This window comes from Panthera leo, chromosome D1, assembly GCF_018350215.1.
Source record: "Panthera leo isolate Ple1 chromosome D1, P.leo_Ple1_pat1.1, whole genome shotgun sequence".
NCBI classification, from domain to species: Eukaryota; Metazoa; Chordata; class Mammalia; order Carnivora; family Felidae; genus Panthera; species Panthera leo.
The window spans coordinates 18,006,650-18,025,806 of NC_056688.1; the positions used below are offsets into that span (position 1 = coordinate 18,006,650).

General features: G+C 52.6%; 1 protein-coding gene across 2 annotated transcripts in view; it reads left to right on the plus strand.

Moving 5' to 3' along the window:
• GRIK4 (glutamate ionotropic receptor kainate type subunit 4) overlaps positions 1–19,157 on the plus strand; it is a 351,626-nt gene that overhangs the window by 54,144 nt on the left and 278,325 nt on the right. The window lies entirely within an intron of this gene.

Below are 19,157 nucleotides of genomic sequence, written 5' to 3' on the forward strand. Positions count from 1 at the left end.
GCAGCTGTTAGGGGAAGGAGGAGGTTGGGAGGAGCTGTGGGGATTCCAGATCCAGGGCTGGAGATCAGGGAAGAGATCTCCCCTCCCCTCCCCTCCCCTCCCCTCCCCTCCCCTCCCCGGAGAGCGTGCCTCAGATCAAGTCAGGGAGTGCTCTTAGTGACCCTGGCCAACTCCTTGGCGGGGCCCTTGACTTGGTATCTGGCTTGATTCTGGAGAGGGAAGGCAAGGCCCCTTCAGTGACACATGTTCTCTCCCCGGCCTTGCTGCTGCTGGGATGCCCACTCAAGGCGTGGGCAGGCAATGCTGCCACCTGCCCCGTCGGCGACCTCGTCCCTAGAGCGAGGACTGGGAGTGCCTGGGGAATCAAGTGCCTCTTCTTCCCCAGGACCGAGCAAGGCGCGTTAACTGCAGGCTGAGGCGCTGCGGATCTGGGTCCCGGGGACGCAGCGTCAGCCTCAGGGACAAGGAGTTGGTTCGGTCCGGCATACGCTGTGTGGTCGTCTGATGGCCCAGGACTGACGTGGAGTGTCAGGGATTGGGGAATTGTGTGTGTGGATGGGGAAGGGGGTCAGTGGGGACAGAAGGGGGCACAGCCCAGGCCGGTGGGTCGTTGGTCCTAGGAAAGCTGGTTTAACAGCGGGACCCCTGGAGCAAGGCTGGGCAACAGCCCTGGAAGGTCTCAGACCTAGGCGAGTTATACAGACGGGTACCGATGCCCCTCTTCCCACACTGAGCTGCGGAGGGGGGGAAATGGGGTAGTGTCAACAAGGCAGGATCCTAGATCCTAAACCTGAACCTGAAAGCTTTAGAGGCTGATACGGAAGGAAGCTATCATGACACCGAGTCCCAGGGAATTGGCTTTTAAGCTGCAGGATTTCTCCGGCTGCAATCAGGACCGGTCCACAGTCCCAGAGGTTGGCGTGCTGATGGTGGTTGGGGTGCCCAGGGTGGGCAGAGGTGAGCCAGAAGCCGAGACCTGGCGAGACCATGCACCACGGGCCAGAGGCCGGACTGCATCTCAGCGAGCTGTCCCGTGTGAACTTGTGGGCTCATTTCGCCATGCATATGCAGCAGCAGCTGATTGGAATCAGAAATGCAGACAGGTGACTTAGTTCTTCCCCTCACCCTGCCCTCGACGCGCCACTCTGCATGCTTAGAGAAAAGGAATTAAAAAAACAAAACCTTCCCTCCCTCTTCCCCGTTCGTTTCTACCGAAACTTCAAAACCTAATTTAATTCTGCTTAGCAGCAATGCAAAACGGTTCATCTCCTTAAGATGCTTAATTTATAAGATGCCTACAGTTATTCAGCATTTGCTGCGAGGTTTTCTCCCCCTCCAAATGAGTGGATAAAGCGGTAACCCATCAATTTCCATTTGTCGCTAATGGGAAGCGGAAAGGGATTGAGCCAGAAACGGCAGCGCCTCACGGCCTTGGCTCTCCTGACACTTGTTCTCTGGGAGGGAAGCAGAAAGAGGAGCTGACAGAGCCCTCTCTTGGCTGCTACGCTGACAACGGAGGGCTTCAAAGGGACCGTTCGTGCTCCCATACCCACCCCTGGAGCATCGCTTGTCCAGCTCTGTCAAGACTCTGTTGGCCCTCTGTGTTTTGGTTCACGCCAGGCCACTTGCAGCCGGTTTCCAGCCAGGCTGGAAGGTCAAACCGGGCCCGATCCCCTGCAGAGGCCAGGAAGCGGAGTTAAGCCAACAAAGAGAAAGGAAAGAAAAGGGAAACCAGAGCCACAGTGCCAGGACCCGTTTTGCCGTCTCCTTGGTTATCCTGGGGGCCGGGAGCTTTTCTAAAAGTCTCCTGAACCTAATGGATGGAAAGGTGCTAATTACTGTGGGCTCCGGAGGGGATCTGGAGTGGGGCAGGGATGGGAAGAGAAGTAGGTCAAGAAAACAAGTAGCTGTGCTTGTCAGCGGGCAGCCCTGTGCACAGTGGGCTGGGCCAGCACGGGTGGTGGGGGGTGCAGGAGTCTCCCCCGACCTGCAGAGGGTGCTGTTCATCCCCTTTCCCGCAGGGTCACGTCTCCCTGCGTTTGGTGATCTGGGCTCCTTCCAAACCCCTCCGCCTCAGGATAGATAGCTCGGAGGGTGAGGCTGTGTGAAGGGGTGAGGAATCTCAGAGATGAATTGCCCGTCCCGTTCCATCCTCAGCCCTGCTTGTCCGCCGGTGACAATATGGATGTTTGTAAAGAGGCGGCCAGACCCATTACCGTGCCTGGGGACGGCTGCTTTTCATTCAAGTGAGGCACGGGGCGGGAGATACAGCCAAATTGTCTATTACAGTGCCCGGTGTTTACCCCCCGAATGAGGTTTTGGGTAAGAGAAAGGGATTTTATTTATGACTGTGAGGCTGCCTGCATAAATTCCCCAAACTCTCACACATAGGTCAGCCCCCTTCAGTCATCTGTCTTCTGAAAATGTCTTTTGATTTTGCTTCTGTCCCTCTGGGTTCTCTGAGTGATGACTGTGGGAGCCACAAGTTAGTAAGTGCTCAGAGAAGACCCCACCCCATCTCTACAGCCCGTCATTCCTTCGAAGGTTCATCATCCTGTCTTAGAGCCATGAAGGATTCTGAGGATCCCATTGTCTAAGCTGCTCATTTTATCCATGAGGAAGACGGCCTAAAGGGGACATCGCAAGTAGGTGGCCGGGCTGATGGCAGCCGGCACTAGAACCCAGTCCCCTGGACTCCTCTTACAACTGCTTTCTTTGCCGCCCACTGGCGGGGTCCCCTGGCCACCGGGGAAGCAGATTCACTGTCAGCAGTGTTGTCTCTGGTGGTTTTCTCCCATCCTGTTCCTGACATGAGCAAAGGTCACCCTTGCCCAGAACACATTGAGTACTCAATGTGCTTAAGTATTGAGTACTTAGCTTTCCAAGTATTCCAATACTCCAAGTATTGAGTATTAGCTTTCCAGACTGTCTCCTGTTACTCCTTCCTCGGCCCCTCTTTCAGCCACACTGATTTGCTGTTCCCCAACTATACCAGGAAGGTTGACTCTGGGCTTTCCCCACCGGCCTCGCGTGCCTGGGACCGGCTCTTCCCATTCCGTCTTCTCTGCCTGGAAAACGACCACCACTACTCTTCTTTCTCCTCCCTCTCTCCTCCTCTCCCATCACTGCTCTCCCTGGCTTAAGTAGCTCTTCCTCTGCAGAGTCCTTTCTCGCGATTACCCCGTCCCTCCTGGGGAGAAATCATCTCTTACCTGCCATTTTCCCATTCCCTGGTACTTAACGCCTGTTCCAGCACCTACTGGGTTATGTAGCTATTTTGGCCTTTTCCCACCAGACTCTGAACTCCAAGGGCGATCGACCTTGGACACACTTCGTGTATGCAAGTGTATCACTCAGACTCAATGAATGGGATGTGCGGATGAGTCCCTGGCCCCCTGCTTCCCCAAGAACATGCTTGGTATTGTCGTTTTAAAGTACTGTCTTCTGGTCTTACGTATATACGATTAAAGGCATAGACCTACTGGAGGATGGGGAAGAGAAAGGAGAGAGAGGAGAAGGAGAAAATGTCCAATCTGTCATTGACAATGGAGAAGGGGAGTGGGCTAAGGATCCTGATTGGGTTCCAAAGCAGATTTTGGCTGTAATGATAAGTACGGTGATATAGTTCTCCATTTATTAATTCGCTGGACTGCAGTTTGTTGAGTGCTCTGTGCCAAGCACTGAGGATATGGCAGCAGGATAACAATCACCAGAGTACCTCCCGCTCGGACAGGCTTTACTCTCTGCCGGGCACCGTGCTAGTATTCACAGATTTAGGGCAATCTTCATGTCAGAATTAACGACCCGATGTTACAGATGAAGACACAAAGGCTCGGAGAGTTTAAAGGACTCGTCCAAGGTCACATAGATACTGAAATTTGAACCTGTCCCCAAAGCTGTCTCTTTCTACTCTCCTTCACTGTGGCTGGGACACCCCCGGGGACGGTAGGGATATCCCATTATCCGAACGGTCATACTAACTCTATCGTGTTCTACCTGGTAAAGGATTTGACAGATGGAGCCATTGCTGATGGAGTTCTAGCTTCTGGTCGACTCTTTTACCCGCAAATAAGTTCCTCTGGGCACAGAGAAAGCCCATCTCGCAGATGGGGAAACTGAGGGCTGGGGATTTGAGAGCCTTGCTCGCCGTGGCACAGAAGTCCGAAGGAGTGTGGGTGGCATCAGACCCACCAGCAGGTTTTGGAGCAATTGGACCTCTTTCTTGTTTAAAGTTTCCCTGGGTGGTAAAGTAGCAAGAGTCTGGATTTATTTGACACTCTGCCTTACTAGGACACCCAGGCGCTTTACAACTACCATTTTTTACTTGGTTGGTTTCCCCCAATGAGCTCCAAGTCCTGGAGAGAGAACGTTAAACATAGAACATTCAAATGTTATAAAGATGGAGATAATAAGAGAACTGGGGGAGGTAAGAGGGAAGGATAAAAAACAGTTTGTTTGTTTTTTTTTTTATCCCGTTCTGCCGTGTATTAAATATATCTGACACACGGAGATCCAAATCTGCCAGCTGAATTCTGTGTCTTGCAAAAGATTCACTAGGGGGTGTTTTTGAGGAGGGGGCTCTCTTAATGTTGCCACGTGATGTGATTTATGGAATTTTGATGGGCACGTAACTTTTCATCGCTCTTCCAAATTGAGTCACCCATATAGGCAATCAATTGGTCTTTCACATTAGTGACAAATAGAAATTGATGACTTTCTCCTTCATCTGTCTCCTAGAAGGATTTCTGAGACACCGCTCTCTCCCCTGCCCAGCACCCTAGGGGATCTGTGTCTGCCTTATTACGTCCGTATTCCTGGGTCTAGCACCGTGCCTGCCCCATAGTCATACTTTCTAAATGTTTGCTGGATGCATGAACTGATGGCAAGTTTTGAAACTTGAGCTGACCTGTCAGATTTCTCCCTCCCCAGATATTGGTCAGTGCTCAAAAAAAGCAAGCAGCTTTATTTAACAATAAGTGTATAACATGTAATTGGAAGAGTAAATATCTTACCAAAAAGTCTGTGTGTGTGTGTGTGCACGTGTGTGTGTGTCTACAGCATGTATGCTTGTCCAAGGCTGTCTCCCCCTGCCTCCTGACTCACCCCTGCTGCTACAGCTCCAGTGGGGAGCAGGGAGCCTCAGCTGTATCTACGCAGGCACCCAGGCCAGTGTTCTGTGTGGGGTCACTCAGCCCACAATGTCATCACCTGCCTTCACCTGCAGCCTGTCTTCTTCCAAGAGCCTCACACAGGATGCCTTCAGGAAGTTTAAATTCTTAGCCTTTCCAGAACGCTTTTGTGAAGTACGGCTTCCAGCCACGGTCTCTTCTGCTGACAAGTGGGGATTGAATTTGGTACAGACGGGCTTCATTTTACTGATAAGAAAAACCAAGTTCCCAATCAGGTTAGCAAAGGACCCCTTTGGCAGGTGTCACAACTCCTGACTCCCAGGTGCCTGGTGGCATTTGTGCCGTGGTTTGCAGTGTTTAACGTGTTCTTATACACGTATGAATTCAAGTTCCCCCAACAACCTGCAAGGCAGGTGGGAGGGAGCACATCTAATGGAAGAAGATCCTGAGGTTCCCAGAGTTTGTGACTTGCCTAAGCTCATATGGAGGAGAGTGGTGGCTTCAAAGGGAGGAGAGGAGAGGGCACAGCCCAGGTGGTGGCTGAGTGGTTCTGGTGAGCAGAGGCAATATAGACAGCCAAAGTGACAGAGTCTTGAATAGCTTGTTGGCAGTATTCTCTTGATGGGTGGGACCGAGAGCCACCAGAGGCCAGCGTGCCGACACCCAGGACCTCATGAAATCAGGCTGAGCTGAAGGAGATAGGCAAGTAAGTAGGAAATGTTGTGTTTTCTTAAATACATCGTGACTGATCTCTGGGACAAAACCGGGAAAGGTCCCAGGAGCAGGGCTATCAGAGCGAAGGGATGGTCTGGTGTTCCCGGATTATGGCTAATTTTGTGTGGCTGCCTCTGTTCACTTGTGCTAGAGCGGCCTGCTTCCCCCTGGGCTCTCGTTGTGCCCCTCACAGTGGGAGTGAATCCTTAGCAAGCTCTATTTTTTTGGGGGGGGGGGCTGTGGGGAGAAGGTAGAAATTATGGAAAGAAATTTGGATTTGATGTAAAGAAACGCTTGTTAGATGGACGGAATGACCCGTGCTGGGTACCGAGGCTTGTACAGCTGGAGGTGGCCACAGATAGTTTGGACGGGGATTTCAGCATCCAGGTGGGGGTTGGGCCTGTTACCTCTAAGACCACTTTCAACCTGGGATTCTGGGATAGAATGCTTTGGCCTTTGGTCTGTTCTCCTACTCCCATAGGGAGACAGTCCATTATCATCGTGTTCTTATTAACAACCATTAATAAGCCTTAGGATGGAGGTGACCATCTACTGAACTTAGGCCGTGACCTCATTTGGCCCCAGTTGCATGGGCAAGCCAGATAAGACACAGAGCCCTGCGGATTCTTTTCACTTCGTCAGTGGAAACTTGTCTAGGTGTTTCTTGTCTCCCCGCGGCCGCTGATGGGGGAGTCGGAGAAGCATGGGCACCAGTGGGAGCTGTTGCCAGACCTCAGCCAAGTGCCTGGGTGCGTGTGAGCCTGAGTGGGTGGGAAGCACAGGTGTGCACGAGCAGAGCCCAGACATCCTACTCTCAGCCTTGCGGCTTAGCTCCGGGCAAGACAGCGGCCACACTTACGCTGGCCTGCGGGAGGAGGCATGTGATCCGTACCAGCTTGACGGGGCCTGGGCCTTGGCTGCTGAGGAACGCTGGGCATCGGGAAGGATGCAGACACCTGTCAGGCTGCTCAGCGGCCCCCCCCCCCCCCCCGTGTCGTCTTGTGTGCTTCTTCCCGTGGAGCTGAGTCATGGGGTCCAGCTGTCATGGTGGCTGGGTTGGCGAGGCCCACGAAGCCCACACCGCCGAAGAGGGCCGTGGAAAGGGAAGAGAGCCCAGACCAGCTGGGGCACAGCATGTGCCTGTGTTGGCATACCCAAGCCCCTGGCCGGGCAGATGGTGCCACTGTGCTAGATTTGGGAGGCGCTGCAGCCCTGGCTGGGGCTCTCTGGCGTTGAGATTCTCTGTGTGCGTTACCCTTCTCGGAGGAGAGGTTCACCATTCTGAAACTCTACCCCGAGGGCAGACATTAGCCACATGCTCTCAGCTCCTCTGGCTCTGTGTGCTCCTACTGAGGAAACCTGCGACTGGGGGGCGAGTGACCATCTGTGGCAACCCATGACAGGGTCCCTGTGGGTCTCTTTCTCTTCATCCCTTCTGCTAGGGCTCGCCCAGGTGTCTCCCACGGCTATTCCAAGTTTATCGGCAGCTGGCGGCCAAGGGAGAACGGAGCCAGGTGTGTTGTGGATAGCACTGGGGTTGGCTCTGGAAGGTTCCAGCATCGTGTAGATGTCGATGCCAGAGCATGGGCTCTAGCCAGACTGCCTGGGTTTGAGTCTGAGCTCCACCCTTTACTGGTTGCGTGACCTCGGGCAAGCACTTGATAACTCAGTGCTTCGATTTCTTCGTCTAGAAGGTGGGGCAACAGGAGTCCCACCTCAGGCATTTATGAGAGGCCGGTGAGTTGCCACACAGAAAGCACTCGGAACAGTGTGAGGCAGAGGATCCGAAGCCGGCCCTGCGCCGTCTGCAAGCCCGATGTGGGGCTCGAACTCGTGAACCGTGAGATCACGACCTGAGCCAAAGTGGGACGCTCAACTGATTGAGCCAACCCAGGCGCCCTTCCCCTTTTCCTTTTAGCAGCGTTTTCTTAAAATTAAAAAAAGTATATATTTATTTTTGAAAGAGAGACAGATACAGAGTGTGAGCAGGGGGAGGACAGAGAGAGGGAGACACAGTCTGGAGCAGGCTCCAGGCACTGAGCTGTCAGCACAGAGCCTGACACGGGGCTCAAACCCACGAACTGTGAGATCGTGACCTGAGCCCAAGTCGGATGCTTAACTGATTGAGCCACCCAGCACCCCCCCCCTTCCCTTTTTCTAAACCCTGCTTTAAATTCATCTCTTTCTCAGAGCTGAGAATCCTCACCTGGTTGGGAAAGCTCTTGCTTCCAGAATCTTCCATGCAAGTCGCACGAATGTTCCCGTGCTTGTGCGTGTGTCGTCATTGATGTGTACCCATCTGTCCCTTATTTGAATTCCATCGACCCCACAAGCCGAAGAGCATCCTGATGAGCTCTGTCGTCCCCCCCCCCCCCCCCCCCCGCCCCAGGTGGGCTTCCCACACTGGGATGATGGTGCCAGGTCCTGGCTAAGGGATCTGAAGGCTCTCCCATCTTAAAAACCACCCTGGTCCCACATCCCTCATCAGCTAAGCCGCTATTTCCCTCCTTCCCTTTACATGGAAACTCTGCAAGAGAATTGCCTGATCAAAGCTGCCTCCATTCCCTCTTCTCTCTTACCGTCTCAGTAGGACCCCCTCCCAGAACGTTGCCCCCGCCAGGGATGCCCGCCTGGCTACATCCAGTCATCTGTCCCCAGGCCTCATCTTACTAGCAGCACTGACGTAGCTCCTCACTCCCTCTTCCTCAAAACACTTCTTGCTCTTGACTTCTGGTCACACTCCTATCTTGATTCTTGCCCTGCCTTGCCGGCTCTTCCTTCTCAGTGTCCTTTGCCGGTTCCTCCTCAGCTCTCTGACCTCTGAATATGGATGCGCCGTAGGGTTCTAAGACAGCTCCCTCCACACCCGCCCTTTAGACACCTCATTCAGTCTCAGGGCTTTACGGGTTTATGGCTCTCTCCTCTCCTGTCCAGCTCCCACCTCTCCCCCGACTCCAGACTCCTGCCCCTGCTTACCCTCCCCATGTGGATGGCTAAGAGAAACCCAGACTTGACATATCCAGAATCAGGGTGTGGATTCCTCTCCCCGTGCCTGCTGCTCCTCCCCCCATCTCCACCATTTCGTGAATGGGAGTGCCATTCGATCTGTTTGGACTCAGTCCTCTGTTGACCTCCCCAGGGCCTTCTCATCTCACGTCAGCGTAACAGGAAACATCCTTCCAGCGTCCCACAAGGCCCTCCACGATCTGCCCCACCGTTGTGTTACTTTTCCATCCCATCTCTTACCGCTCCGTCTCTTGCTCACTCCAGACCAACCCCGACCCCACGGGTTTCCTTGCTTCCTCTCAGACGTGCCAGGTATGCTCTCACCTCAGCGCTTTTGCATTTGCTGGGCTCTCTGCCTAGAACTCTCCTCCCTGGATGTCTGCATGGTCCGCTGTCATCTCCTGCAGGCCACGCCCTGCCCCACAGTACCCCCTCTCTCTCGCTCGCTTGCTTGATTTTTTTCTATGGCGCTTATCACCACCTGACAAACTGGTCCTACTTGCTTATCGTCTGAGTCTTCCCGTCAGGAAAAGCCCTTTGTTTTGTTCTCTGCTACTTCCCCAGCATGTCAGATAGTGCGTGGTGTATAGAAAGTGCTCACTAAATAGCTACTGAACAAATGAATAACGTGGCCCCAAGGGACGCCCCAAAGGAGCTTCACATTTGCCAGCTATTGGAAACCAGGGACGATGGTCCTCTCCCTTGACACAGAAGCAGTTCTGAACAAGTGCCCCTTTCTAAGTGCTGGTTCCCTGTCCCTGTGTTCTCTGATCCCTGCAGCAAACCCCGGGTCCTGGGGCCAATCTTGATCCCATTCCGAGGAAGCCTAAGCCAGCAGTTTAATGACTCAGCATCACAGTGAATCTTGGCTGCTGGTCTTACTTCGTCCCCTCAGATCCAAACACCAGGCTGGTGACTTACAATCATCCCCCACCTGTGCTGCCACTGCAGTGCTCAAGCTTCTGTCCTGTCATCAAGTCTGAGACCTCACTCTGACGTTTTGCCTGTGCGCAAGCTCCCCTGCGCCTGTGGTCGGGCCTTGCTGGTCTCCGTCTTCTGAGGGCCTGGGGACCTGAATCCGGACCCAGCCTCCCGGCTGCGACCCTGCCACCTGCTTCCAGCTCTTTCCTGACGCTTCCGGCATTGGCCAGGGTACCTGCCTGTTGTCTGCCAGCAGATTTTCCCGGTGCTGAACTCCGCCTGTCCACTTGTGCTGAGATTCACAAAATCTTGACGGTGGCAGGAACCCCAGTCTAACCCGTTCCACTCTGAGTAGTGCCGACTATGGGTTTTTCTTTCTACTGAGCCCACATCTGTCTGTCTGTGCCTTCCGCCTACTGTCCTAGCACTGCCCGTCCCTCAAGAGCATGCAGAGCCGGTCTCTGTTCTTCCCGGTGATGGCATTTCTGAGATCTGTAACACTGTCATTTCACAGCTCCTCCTGTCTCCCTTTTTTCCAGAGACGCATCATCAGTACCTTTGTTCCTTCCTTCTCAGCATCCTGGTCACCCTCCTCCGAATGGGTTCTTTTTCTTCTTCCCAGTTAGCGTGTGGCCCCCACATCACAGGCAGGCCCTCCCCTTAACTGCTTCCAGTCGAACGCAAGCACCTGTTCCAGGCTGGTGGGGTCTGGTCTCCAGGTTCAGAGCCCTTGGTGGACCCATTCCCACCAAGCCCTGGCTGACCAGTCTTTGGGCTCAAGGACGTTCATCTAGGTCGCACCTATGCCTGTGAAACGTCCCCCCTCTGGCTCTTCACAGGCTAGGCTTTGCTCTCAACACCCAGAGCCGGTGTCACCCCTGCAGCAAGGTGCTCCAGTGTCACCTGGGTAAACACACCTGTGTTAGGGAGCCTGGTGCCGGAGGTTTGCTGAGTTGTCACCCCTGTGGCTTCTTCCAAGATCTGCTTTTCTCATCCTTTCTAGTACATGGTCTTTCAAGCAGGGAGTGACATGGGCAGGGGAGGGAATGCCACTTTGCTGGCAACACTCATAAATTCGCCCCAGTGGCAGGGATCTAACAACATGAGACTTTGAGCTTTCAGCTCACAGATGAAAGAACAGGGATTTTCCCCGAGATGACAGAAAAGGGAAACATACAGCCCTGGGGGCCTCAGCAGGAAGCTCTGCTAAGGAGTTGTTCCAAAAAGGCACCAGCCATCCGTTTGTGTGGGAGGAGAATTTCACCAGGTGGCCCCCAACCCCATCCCCCGCCCACCTGCCACCAGCAGCCACCTGGAAGTCTCAGACCAACAGACTTTGGGCAAGTGGGCGAGCTTTGCGAAGATCACCAGTAAGGAATTCTCCTTGCACTTTGTGGAGCTCTTGGGGTTTCTGAACCTAAAGGGACCTTTACCTGGAAATGGTGGTTGAATGCTAATTTCCCCGTCAGAGCCAATTTGGAAAAGCCAGAGAGCCAAAGGAATTAAGATTAAGTGGACGTAAGTGGGGTTTGTGGGAATGAGTGAAGGCATCTGTGGATTGCCCCTATTGGGACTCTTCCCGTGTTTAATCAGCTTCTGCCTCATTGGCCCAGAGAGCAATGTTGGCCCCTGGGCAGACGGGGGCCATGCTCTCTTGGAGGGCCGCTGCTGTAGGCTTGGGGTGGTAGCGTGGGGTGGGAGGCTCCCTTTTGGGTCATGAGCTAGTAGTGCCTGTCTTACTGGGAAGCCATAAGGGCGGTCCCCTCGGGGAGCTTGGAGTTCACATTTGAGGCTTCATATCCTGGGCACTAGGGAACAAGTCGGCGTTGGATTAAAAATTCATGGTTATGACTCTCCCTTACTGTCCATATTCCTTTAAGCAAATTACACCACCTTTCCTGCACTCAATTTCCCATCTGTACACAGGAGATAACAGTTTGCCATTGGACGTTATTGCATTAATTGAGAGGAGATGTGTGAAGTGCTGTGCCTGGTGTGTGCATCTAGTAATACGTAAGAAGCGTTAGTTCATTTGTTTTTTGTTTCTTTAAAAATAGCAACAGTTTGCTCAACGTCGTGGCAAACATCATCTTGGGTCTCGTCATGGGGTAACGGGATGCGGATGGGCTTTACTGACAAAGTCAGAATTGAATTACAGTTTCAGCATGTGACCTTGGACAAATTACTCGGCAGCTGTTTTCTAGTATTAAAGGGGAGTAATATTACTCAACCTGGATGATTGTTGAGGCTTATGTGTGTGATAACACATGCAAAATGGCTAGCATGGTGCCTGATAACTAATAGGTCAATAAATAATAGTTATCAGCAGTTCTATTAATTATTACTATAATCACAATGATTACAACTGTAGTTTTTCTATTGTTGCCATAACAAATTACAATGAATTTAGTGGCTTAACCAAGAAAAATTCATTATCTTCCAGTCTGTAATTCTGCAGTCCAGCATGGCTCTCGCTGGGCTAAAACTAAGATGTCGCCTGAGCTGTATCCTTGTTGGAGGGCTCTAGGGGAAAATCTGTTTCCTGCTCATTTGAGTTTTTGGCAGAATTCAGTGCTTTGCAGTTATAAAATCAAGGTTTCCGTTTTATTGCTGGCTGTCAGCTAAGGCTGCTCCCAGCTTCTGGAGTCTGCCGCATCCCTTGGCTCGTGGCCCCTCTCCTCCATCCTCAGAGCTGGGGGTCAAGTCATTTTCACGTGGCAGCTCAGCCGGGAAAGGCTGTCCGAGTTTAAGAACTCAGGAGATTATATTGAGCCTACTGGGATAATCCAGGATAATCTCCCATCTCGGGGTCTATAACCTAAATCACATCTGCAACAGTAGATGAAATGTAACACACTGGCAGCTTCAAGGGATTAGGGGGTAGATGTCTTTGGGGGCCATTATTCTGCTCCTCTGTTTGGACAGCCTCCAAGATGGGAGGCTGAGCCACTGGAAAGCCTTCTCATGAGGAGTGCCTTATTCAGGGGACAGTACCCGCACTCGGAAACCGTCCCCAAGTCCAGTCCTCGGCCCACGTTGCCTGACTCCTCTCACGATCAGCCATCTCACAGGAGAACCCGGCAGTTGAGAGCAGCCAAGCCAGTGCATTTCCTTGCTGGGTGGAGGGAGCTCGATAGGACGGCCAGGTGACTGTGACCGAGATTGTACCACATGGGGAGAGAGAGCCGGGAAGAGACTGTGTAACAGGAAGCCCTTCATCATGTTCATTTAACACGTCAGGGTTCTAAAGGAGTAACCTACAAGCTGAATGTCATTCTGAGGCCATGGTAGGTGGGCTCAGCTGGGCTTGGCTGGGAGGGCTGTGTTTATTTCCTGCTACAGGGCCCGGAGAGAATAACATCCCCCAGGGGCTCGCCTGTCATCCTTCCAGAAAGGGACAGATCCTATAGTGCTTTGAGAAACAACATGATGTAGGAGGTACTGCTCTGGGCAAGGAATTTGGAGACCTAGAAGCTGGTCCAACCTGTCTCTCCATCCCCTGGTACTTACTGAATGCTTTATTGAATGCTGACAGCACCCTGCAGTGGGCCAGTCTCTTTGGAAGTGCAGGACAGAAACTGTTTGGTGAATGTTCTAAATAGGAAAAGGCAGGACTCTCAGACATGAAGGAGTTCGTAGGGCAGTACAAAACAGGGAGGCATCCAGGGCTAGAGGGTCAGCTCTAGAATTAAACATGGTGACGGTGGTGGTCCGGGGACCATGGGCACATGGGCATTTTGGGCTCGTTTTGCCTTTCCATCTCCCGCTTCCCTCCAGAATGGGCTTCATGGGAGGGTGATGGACCAGCCCTTGAGAAGGCCTTGTCACGGGAGATGGAATGACATCCATGTTTACCGAACCCCTAATATGTGCCCATCACTTTCTATAGATGGCATAATTTAAATTTTGCGAGAGTCTCCAGAGGTAGAGTTGATAATGTCCGGTATTTAGGTATGGAAACCGAGGCTTGGAGAGGCTACGGTCACTCAAACAGAATCTGGAAGACCGTGGGTTTGAACCCAGGTTTTTGGTGGCATCCCTCTATTCTGTCCGCCACACCAGCTATCTCCCTTTCCTGCTCCCTGCTGTGGTGCCCGCCCCCCCCCCCCCCCCCCGCCATGGAGCCCCTGGGGGAGGTGCGGGGAGAAGGTGGGCATGAAAAGGTTCACCCAAGACCCCTGGGACACCTCAGTTCTTTAAAGGAGCAGAAGGCAGACCCGGTACCTGTGCCCTCCTCCGTGTCCTACCCTTGCAGGCTTCCTGTTCAGACATTTGGGAGAGAGAAATTAACTCAAAATTGAACCATAGGAGTAGCGCTGAAGGCATCTTTAGGCTAAAAATAAGACCAGAGGCTGTACTGCACAGAGGGACGAGTCTGCATGCTGCCTTTATTTATAGCCACTTATTTATTAGATTCCAAATGATGTTTAACCAGGAATCATATGGCAGTGATCTTTGATTACTTATGCGGCTAATGGCTGAACATATATTATTATCGCTATTTATTCAGCCCTGTTAAATGTACCGGGTGCTTCTTTTCCTGGAAGGCACCGAGAAAAAGGGCCTGGAGAATCCTTGAGAAGTACGATCAGCAGGAGACCCCAGGGGAAGGAGAATAGAGGAGGTGGCTTGGCAGGTGGCCCCACAGAGCAGGCAAGGGGTCTCATCGAGAGTTTATATAAAATGGGGCAATCCGTTGAGGTAGAGGGAGTGGTGATGGGGGTGAGAGGGAGTACTCTAAAAGGGAGAGAAAAGTTGGGGGTAAGATTTGGGCCTCTGGGGGCCAGAAATGTCTAGGCTTATAATAATAGCAATGTTTATTTGGGCCTCTGGGGGCCAGAAATGTCTAGGCTTATAATAATAGCAATGTTTATTGAGTATTGATTACATGCGAGGGACTGTGCTTTTCAAAATTATTTAATCTGGGGCACCTGGGTGGCTCAGTGGGTTAAGCATCCAACTCTTGATTTTGGCTCTGGTCATGACCTCACAGTTTGTGAGTTTGAGACCCGCATCTGGCTCCGTGCTGTCAGCGTGGAGCCTGCTTGGGATTCTCTCCCTCTCTCTGCTCCTCCCCTGCTCTTACTCTCTGTCTCTGTCTCTCTCAAGGTAAATAAATAAAATGTAAAGATTAAAATTATTTAATCCTGTTGTCATATCCATTTTACATAGATGAGAAAGCTGAGGCTCAGAGAAGTTAAATGACTTACCCAAGGTCACACAGCTGGTATGAGGCTGGAGCCCCGTCTGCCTCTGGAGACCCTATGCCCGTTATACCAACCTGCCTGACTTCAAAACCAGTGCCCTTCTCCTCTTTGGACCAAGCTTAACTTTTTGAGTAAACAGCTTAGGAAGAGAATGGAAAGCTTCTTGTCCGTGGAGGCTGGAGTCCTTGGCTTCCCTGTGCTCTCCTGCGGTGCTTGACAAGCCATTCAGGATGAGACGTCTGCGGTCCCCAGGGTACAGGCCACTTACCTAACATAGTCCTGGGGGGCCCCTTAGGGAGGGGCAGGGAATGTGCCATTCGGGATGCTGAGGAAAGGTTTCTCAGATGGGTGGACCCCATCCTGCCTAAACCACGGAGTGTGGCAGCCAAGACCATGGAAAGTGACAGGTGGCGGGGATCCTGGGCACTTCCAGGCCCCAACGCACCAGGATCCAAAGCCAAGGCTTCCCCACCCGGGTATTGGAGGAGAGCGGGACCTGCCTCATGGGGAGAACTTGGCTCACTGACCTTCTCAACACCCACTGCCACCCCTCCCAGCCCCTGGCGCCCTCCCTGTCACCTCTCACTTACCCACTCTTTCGTAGTCTTGTGTTTCTAGAGGAAAGTGCAAACTTCTTTTCAGGCTATCTGAAGCCTTTGCAGGCAGGCTGCAGACTTTCCAGATGGCATCATCGTGCGGTACCACGCCTTCCTCCCCATGTCTGCCACATGACCACTCACTAGCATGCCTCCCACCCGCTAGACACATGGGAGTCTCCAGAACATCCTTGCCTCTCAGGTGTCTGGGCCTTTGCTCCCTCTGCCTGGAATGCTCACCCTCTCACCTTGCCGGCCGGTGGGATTTTCGTCATCATTCAACGGCTTGCTGACCCGTGAGCTCCTCCTGTAAGACACCTCCCTTTCCACCCTTTCTAGCTCCAGGACTTTGCCTCTCCTGTGTACCCATTCCACGGTGTGTGTGACTCAAGAGACAACAGCGATGGGAGCTTTTTAGGCATTGGTTTCTCTTATTACCTGCACTCCCCAGGCCTTGCTCATAGCAGGTGGTAAATAAACATCGCTGGAATGAATGAGTAAATGAATGACTCATTCTTATCCTGGGCTGCTGTGGAGGAGGAATTTGTTCCACATGGGACCGTATACCCACTGGCTTTGAAAATGGGGACATTGGGGCAGGAAACAGGGACTAAATGAGCTAAGTTATGCATCTTGAAATAGAACAGCAAAGAGCCTGGAACATTCTGGTTGGGGGAAGGGGGGAAGCTGTTAACTGGCTGTGTCAGAGTTTGGAAGGGAGGAAGAGACCTGGGAGGGGGATTTCAGGTGCGCCCTCCCCATACCTCGTCCTATCTATCTGTCACTACAATGTGCTGTCTCCAGCCTTTCTAGTTATAGTGGAAGACGCTGCGTGAAGCATTTGACCTTTAGAGATTGTATATGCTTGTGACCCGGCATCCCAGGGGCCCCCTGCCCTGCTTGGCTCTGATGCCCGAGCCCCACCCAGGGAGGTGCCACCCCACAATGGAGTGGGTTGGCCTCAGGCTTTGTCACCCTTTTACATCTTCCCTCAGTGGCCTTCCCTTTGTGCAGACGTGGCCAGCGGCTGCCTGGGGGTTTGGCCAGATGCCAGGGGGCCAGGGGACTTGAGGAGAGGAGTCACAGGGTCAGATCGGGTTGGAGGGAGGGGTAGAGAGGGGTCGGGGGACAGCCAGGCTGCGGCGGGAACGGTGACTGGAGAAACTCAGGGCTTGGGAGGGAAACCCAGGAGGAGAACGAGTCCCGGGTTGCGGGAACTGCTGACTCTCTGGGCCTCTGTTTCTCAAGCCGTGGTCGCCCCCAGCCTGGGGTTCGGTGTTTCTGTGCAGTTCTCGTCTCTCTCGGGGCTGCAACAGATGCATCGTAACCTCCCTGCTGTCCTCCTCCTCTGCTGTTTTCTCTTCCCTCCCTCTCTTCATTCTGCCCCTCCAAGTATTTACTGTCCACCTGGGTCTGGATTATCCCCTGATTAAGTGCCATTTAGCTGTTGGCTGCCTGTTCGCTCAGTTTTATAGACACATTCAGCGTGGCACAGAGGCCAAGGCCTGATTTTGGAGAGGGAGGGTAATGAGAACAGAGCACAGCGGCGGCCCACTTAGATTGGATTTTAATAAAGTTTCCAGCTAACCTAAATCATCCTCGTCACGGGCCGCTTAGAGACCGCCAACCGTGCCTGTCTGCCCAGTGCTGCCTCCCCAGGCTGGGGCAGGCAGGAGAGCGCAGCACTGGGGCTGGGGGCCTCGAGGTGGGGAGCCCTGTCGGAGAGGACGTGCCCGTCCCCAGCAGAGGACCCTCCTTGCCGGCAAGGGTAGGGCTGTGGTAAAGGCTCTCCGAGGGGAAGCCTGTGGCCTTGCTCTTGGAGCAGCTGTTAATTAGTTGCAGATGATGAGATAATTCATAAAAATTAGCAGTGATTTCCTTCATTGTGTTAATATCACCGGGCAATAAAACTGCTGTTAAGGATGACTTTTCTCTGCATCGAGGAGCAGGACGTCAAGGAAAAAAAACAGCCCTCCACAGGGGTGGAGGGGGAAAAAAGGAAAACAGAATCGGGCAGAGAATGGCAGGGGGAGCGATTTCCAAGCTTTGGCTGGAATCATCAGAACGAAGTCAAATTGAAATGCAAATCCTGGTGTCTCTCAGAGCACTGGCTGGGAAGACAATTTGGTGGTGTCACCTTGGCGTTGATGGGCAGACAGTCGGGGCCACGGGGAGGGCTTCCCTGGCTGCCCAGTGGGAGGAAAGATGCCAGCAACCAGAGGCTGTGGCTGCAGCCTCTGCCCCAAGCAGGCCCTTCCAGTTGGCCTGGAAATTTCCAGGAAAATTCTCCAGAGGGGGGACACACTTGCCTTTGAGGCCTATGAGGCATGATCTAGCCTTGACCCCCTCCCTCTCTCCCCGAGCTCTGCCCACACCGACCTGACACCAGTTTCTTCCCTGTGCCAAGAGCCTTCCTGTGTCAGGGGCTTACACACACACTGTTCTCTCTGTCTAGACCATTACTTGTCCTGCTGCCTTTTTTTTTTCCCCCCAATCTGGCCGACTCCTATTCATCCCTCAGGTAAGATATCATTTCTGCAGATAAACCTTTGGACTGTACTTCTAGTTCTGGCCCAGTCCCCACATTGGAGATGGGGAGTGAGGGATAGATGGATAGAGAGTCTTTTCTTGGCTTAAACCCTTCCTTGGTTGCCCGTGACCTCCAGGAGAAGGTCCCAACTCAGGTGCATGTGGTAGCAATTTTATAGCAGGATTCATTTGCTATGGCCGCCATGACAGAGTGTCACAGACCGGGTGGCCTGCACAACAGAAATTTCTTTTCTCACAGTTCTGGCAGCTGGAAGTCTAAGATCACTGTGCTGGCAAGTTTGGTTTCTCCTGAGCCCTCTGTCCTTGGCTTGCAGATGGTCACCTTGTCACCATTTCCTCACGTGGTCTTTCCTTCTGTGCAGGTGCACTCCTGGTTTGTCTCTGTGTGTCCAGAATGTCCTCCTCTTATAAGGACACCAGTCAGATCGGATTAGGACCCACCCACCCCAATGAGCTCATTTTAACATTCGTCACCTCTTTAAAGGCCCTCCTTCCAAATACAGTCACACTCTGAGGTATAGGGGGTTAGTTAGGGTTTCAGCATATGAATTTCAGGGGACACAGGTCAGTTCAGAGAGTCCCCCTACTTATCCCCCCAGTCACATTGCCACTCACTCTCCCAACTCTGGGCTGTGCTTGACACACCCAGAACATGCCACAGTTTTCTACCTGCCACTGCACCCAGAACGCTTTTGTCCAAAATTCTCTAAAATGCAGTTTGGATGTCACAGTCCCCATGCAGTGTTCCCTGATACGTTCTCCCCTCCCTCCTGGTGCTCACACCCTTCCTCAGTGTCATCATGCCTCATAAGTGCCTAGTGTCTAGCAGGTTTTTTTATGGGTCTTTCCTGAGCTTGTCACGCTCTTTTGACTAACACAGAGTGGACACTCCATAAATTGTCGAGGGAACAAACGAACGAGTGAGTTGAAAGATCAAAAAATAGTTTGGGGGTACCATTTAATAATCCAGGCCAGCGATGATGTTGGCTTACAATCTGGGAACAGTAGAAGAAGTGAATCGTTCTTTTTCAAGT